Below are 6450 nucleotides of genomic sequence, written 5' to 3' on the forward strand. Positions count from 1 at the left end.
TTTTTAAGTACTACTTATGTTTTTTAAAACAAATTCTTTTTTTAAAAAGATTTTTAATGTTTTTTTATTTATTTTGAGAGATGGAAGGAGGAGCAGAGAGAGAGGGAAAGAATCCCAAGCAAGCCCTGCTCTGTCAGCACCCCACACAGGGCTCGATCTCATAAACCATGAGATCATGACCTGAGTCAAGATCAAGAGTCAGAGGCTTAACCAACTCAGCCACCCAGGCACACCTTTAAAACAAATTCTAAAGACAATATCTCCTTTTTTCATGGGACTAACATCCAACTGATTTGTATGCTTTTAAATGAATATATATATTTTTTCATATCACAAAACCTATACAAGTTTATCATAGGAAAAATGGATTCAAATTTCTGTTACTGTTTAATCTATATCCTTCCAATTGTAAAAGGAGATCATATTTATTTTTATAACTTATTTTTCACTTAACAATATACATCTTTCCATATTGTTAAATGGCATGATTTTAAAAATAATTTACAATGTAATATCAATGGCTCTATAATATTTCTTCAATATTCTTTTGTAATGAGCACTTAAATAATTTCTAATTTTTTGCTATTATGATAAAATCTGTGAATACAGTACTTAATATATGGTAAATTCTCAATAAGTGTGAAATGAATGAATGAGCATACTGTATGAATTTATTTTTAATCCAGGGTCATCTATTAAACTTAAATGAAAATTTCCCTTTCTAACTTAGCTGAAGGCATTCAGGAAAATATATGACTTTGAGAAATTGCCCACACAAAAGTCAGAATAACCATATTTTTAATCTTCTCTCAGGAATAAAACCTGGGATCTAGCAGGAATAAAACCTGGGATCTAGCAGACAACTTAGTGTCCCTAAGAGTTATAAATAAAATTTTCCTCCTTAATTTATCTCTAAATGAATTCATAAAGAGATGATATTTCATGTGAGATCACACATAATGAGCACAAGGCAAGACCTGGATACATTTAATTTCATATGACTGTATTTCAGAGATATCTGTAAAATGTGGGCCCAACATGCAAAAATTTAACTACAGTAAAACCTTGGTTTGTGAGCGTAATTTGTTCCGAAAACGTGCTTGTAATCCAAAGCACTTGTATATCAAAGCGAACCCGGTAAGAAATAATGGAAACTCAGATGATTCATTCCACAACTCAAAAATATTCATATAAAAATGATTACAGTACTGTAATATAATAGAAAATAATAAAGAAAATATAAAGAAAAATAAACAAATTAACCTGCACTTACCTTTGAAAACCTTCGTGGCTGGTGTGAGGGAGACAAGAGAGAGGAGGATTACGGTTTAGGACAATTTTTACTATCAGTGATGGAATCGCTTCTATCTTTTGGCTCAGTGGAATCTTATTCTTTTCATGAAACTTTTACAAGGAACCTATCCAATGACACTTGATTTTATCTCCTTTTGAGGATTTCATGGGAATGTGACATTGCATTGTTGTTAAACAGATTCATCACTTTCACTGCTATCACCTTATTCAGGTGGTGCTTTTCTACAAAATGTTTCCACACTGTTTCCCACATTTTACACATCTCCCAAACTTCATTTGAAGAGAGGGATTCCTCCTTTTTCTCCTCTTCCTCTGCAGCTGAGATCTCTTCCATAACCTCTTGCTGTTGCTCATGATGCAGCTTCATCAGTTCATCAGTGGTCAACTCCTGACCATCTTCCTCTACCAGCTCTTGAATGTTGTCCTCACTTACCTCCTGTCCCATGGTCTTCCCCAAGGACAGTTTCATTGACTACTGGGGGCTCCTGTTCATGAGCAAACCCGACTAAATCATGTCCAAGAATGCAATCAAGGCCACAGTTTTCTCCAAGCAGAACTGAGGGCTCTCTTGGTGACCCTATCCCAAGAATTATTAATGACCTTGAGGCAGTTCATGATGTGGAAATGATTTTTCTAAAACTCTCAGAGGGTTAAGCTCTGTTCTTTGGTCACCTCAAAGCATCGCTGAAATACTGCTTTGGTGTAAAATTTTAAAGTTCAAAATGACATGCTGATCCATGGGCTGGAGGATTGGAGTGGTGGAAGGAACTTGACCTTAATGAAATCAAATTCTTCCAGTAAGCTGTCCTCAAAGCCTGGAGGATGAGCAGGAGCATTATCCATAATCAGCAAGGCTTTGAGTATCAGATTCTTTACTAAAAGGTATGACCAAAGACCTCATTGATCCACTCAATGAACAAGATAATGAGTGACCCAAACCTTGCTGTAGGAACTCCACATAATATTTAACTGGCTTTTCTGTACCTTGCATTTCTTTTTTTTTTTTTTTAATGTTTTATTTATTTCTGAGAGAGAGAGAGAGACAGAGTGAGCAGGGGAGGGTCAGAGAGAGAGAGAGACACAGCCTCGGAAGCAGGCTCCAGGCTCTGAGCTGTCAGCAAAGAACCTGACATGGGGCTTGAACCCACAAATGTGAGTTCATGACCTGAGCCGAAGTCGGACGCTTAACCACCTGAGCCATCCAGGCGCCCCTGTACCTTGCATTTCTTGAGGGTTCATGGATTCTCTGAATGAAATCCCCACTTGCATTAACACAAAACAAGAGGGTGAGTCAGTCCTTCATGGGCTTGTGATCGGGCATTGCATTCTCTACTTCTGTAAGGTAGGTCCTCTTTGGCATCTCTTTTTCCAAAAAAAAGCCCCATGTCATTGCAGTTAAAAACTTGCTCTGGCAGGTAACACTTGGAAATCATGAGCTTCTGGAAGTCAGTAGTGACCGCCTCAGCTGCCTTAGCATCTGAACTCTCAGCCTCTCCATGCCTCAAACACTATGGATGCCACTTCTCTTAAAATTTTCTAACCATCCCCTGCTTGCCTTGAAGACTTCTTCGTTTTCTGTTAATGTACCTGGTGGTTTACTTACGAGGTCAGTGTACAAGGCCTTTGCCTTCTCACAAATAAAGTTCTCAGTCACAGTATCACCTGTAAGTTGCTTTTCATTTATCCAAACCAGAAGCAACTTTTCTACATCTTCCAGAACACACAGCCATTGCTTTGATATTCTCATGACTCCTTTTGCTGTATCTAGCCGCCTTATTTCTTCTTTCTTCTTTAATATTATGCAAATGGTCAACATAGACTTCTTATAATATCTTGCAATTTCGGCCACTCACATATCTCGTTTGTACTTCTCTATGATCTCCTTCTTAACTTAACACTGTAATCATCTCCTTCTTCTAACCACCTTTCTTTTCACCCTTTTTCTGCATGGGGGCCATTGTATACACTGGCATGGATGTTGACTATTGCACAGTATTAATAAACCTTTGTCATCTACTATATTTAATGCAACTGGCAATATAAGGTAGAAGAAGAAAACATCTATATCTTCAGGCAGACTGACCTAGAATGAAGCAAAGCATTCCTAAGCTTGTTCTTGTATGAAAAAGCAAAGGACTGTCCATAGGTGCATTGAAGTGACAAAAAAATACACTAGTGCCAGTTGTGGGCACCTTCCATTGTTCTGAAAAAGCATTGATTTCTGCCAAACACTTCGACCTGAGCCCAAGCATCTGAGCATGGGAGGTGATCACCCACAATCCCACAGTGAGAGAGAAAGTAACACTGGCTCAGCTGTGATCATGTGATGTTTGGTGTCATGTGCTACTCATATTGCAAGACATCACTCATTTATCAAATTAAAATTTATTAGAAGTGTTTGCTCATTTTGTGGAACCCTCACAGAACAAGTCAGTTGCATCCAAGATTTTACTGTATTTGCAAAGGGACTAGTCCATCTCTTCAGAAAGACTGAGAACATTTTATACAACTATGGGAGGTGGTTGGGGACCCAGGGCAAGTGAGTGAGTTATAAAATGGCAAAGTTGATTTCTAGCAACAATTACATTTATTTGGAAATGTAAAATTTCAGAAGAAAAATAACAGAATAGCATATCCTTTGCATAAATCAGTAAAGGTATTGTCTTATTAACTTGTTTCTTTAGTCAGGGTTTGTAGACTTCATATTGGTTTTACAGATTTCTTTAACTTTAATTCAGTAAAGTTTGTTTGTTTGTTTATGTTTATTCATTTTTGAGACAGAGAGCATGAGTGGGGGGGGCAGAGAGAGAGGGGGACAGAGGATCTGAAGTGGGCTCTACACTGACAGCAGTGAGCCCAATGTGGGCTTCGAACTCACAAACCATGAGATAGTGACCTGAGCCACCCAGGTACCCCCAGGAAGATTTTTCAAAAATAGTTTTATTCTTAAAATCTTGAGTCAACTTTTCTTGGAGGTTTCCATTAATTCCTGGATTAATTCATTTCAATACTTACATGGTGTACTTCTAACATAAGATAATGGAACAAATCAGTTTGGAGTCATCATCATCAATAACTAATCCTTTTATGTCATAACCAGGGCAGATTATATGTCATAGCTAGGAGACATTTCTACTTACCATAAAAATATTAATTCATTTCATCATTAGAGCAAGCCATTAAGGTAGATATTGTTGTCATCTCTATTTCACAGATAAGAAACTCAGACAGACAAGGTCACCTTGCTCAAGTAAAGGATGAGGCTGAGATTTGAATCCAGGCAGTATAGCTCTGAGGCTCATGCTCTTCTCCAACATCTTGAAAGACTGGGCTTAAATCCTGGCTCTGGATAGCCACCTGAACAAGTCCCTTATCCTCTCTGGGTTTCATTTCCCCATTTGTGAGAAGGGAATGGTAATAAACACCTCACAAGTTTCTAGTAAGAGTAAAATTAAACCATGTGTGTGAAAGCACATTCACAAGTAATAATGAACTAGCTACATTTTTCTTCTATTGTTTTTATTAACATGTAGGCTACAAAACACAAAAAAGCTTTTTATGAGTGGGAAAATTAAAAATAAGCAACAAGGGCAATTCTGGTAATATCTCAACTCTATTTGATTAAAACACATAACCTCTATTAGATACTTGGGTTGCATCAGACAAGTAACTAGACTGTATTTTCTCTCTTCATTCCTTAATTAAAAGAAGGGGAAAATGTGAAGTTAATGTTAAACTTTCAAAGACCTTATATTAGCTGAAATAATGAATTATTTCAAAGTCTCAGAAAAAAGATATTGGCTCAATCTAGGAGGGTATAGAATCTGCCATTTCCCTCCTGGGGTGGGGAGAGTGCCACACAGGAGGATCCAAAGACTCAGCCCAGGCACATTCCTCAGAGAAGTATCAGGAATTTAAGCAAGAGATTACAAGCTGGACACTTAGGGCTATTTCATTATATTTCCTCAAAGGAAGAATTCCTGAGCATTTCCCACTATTCTTGTTCTCCTTATGGGAGACAATATATTGCTTAAAATAACAATAACAGGGACACTTGGCTGGCTTGGTCGGTAGAACATATGACTCTTGATCTCAGGATGGTAAGTTTGAGCCCCACATTGGGTGTAGAGATTATTTAATAATAATAATAATAATAATAATAATAATAATAAATAGCTTTAGAATCAGATTTGAATTTAAATCTCAACAGCTTTGTTTTATTAGCTGGTGGATGTTGGTCAAGTTATTTATCTTCCTAGCCTCTGTTTTCTCCTACGTAAAAGAGAGCAATAATACCATTTATCTCAGGAGGTGGTTGTTACATGGGTTAAGCATAAATAATAATGATAGTAGCTAGCATGCATTGAATACTTCTAATGTGCTGAGTGCTGTGCTAAATTCTTTGTGCTTCTAGTTAATCCTCACACTGCCCAATGAGACAGGTGGTGCTGGTTCTACTTTATAGTTGAATAAACTGAGGCTTAGTGATCTCACACTGCTAGCAAGTAAAGGAGCCAAAATGAGTGAAGTAACAGTGGAAAGCCTGGCATAGTTGTTAGTTTAAAATTGTAGCTCATTTTCCTAAGCAGCCTTAGAAGAAGATTTCAGAGAGAAGAGTCTTTACTATTTCTTTGCTACAAAGTTTGGAGGCCTTACCCACTGTGGGGACCTTTGCTGCTGACCTTGTGCCAGGCTAAACCTTATTTTCACCTTGTGATCTCAGACAGAGAAGGTGCAGCAAGATGCAAACATTGAAAAAAACATTCAAGTGGACAGCGGTCCCCCAAGCATGTACGTCATGTGAAGTCAAATGTGCATGTCTATTTTCATCTCTGACTCACTGAAGAAACTGAGTACTGAGAAGCAGGGCTATGAGTCTATCAAAGTCCTGGCCAAGATAGTTTATGTCTCTTGTCTGCTGTTGAATCTATTCTCATTCCAACAAAAGACTAGAGGCAGGCTAGAGAGGTAGATTCTTGACTCCACTTACCTCCTAGCTGGGTGTCCTTGAGCAAGTTGCTTAATTTCTCTGAAGCTCATTTCCTTATCAGTAAAATGGAGATAAGAACAGCTATCTCATCAGGTTGTTAAGAGGATTAAATGAGGTCTTTCTGAATCACCAATCCAATAGGAGGT

Source organism: Crocuta crocuta, unplaced genomic scaffold (genome assembly GCF_008692635.1).
Source record: "Crocuta crocuta isolate KB4526 unplaced genomic scaffold, BGI_CrCroc_1.0 scaffold70, whole genome shotgun sequence".
Lineage (NCBI taxonomy): Eukaryota > Metazoa > Chordata > Mammalia > Carnivora > Hyaenidae > Crocuta > Crocuta crocuta.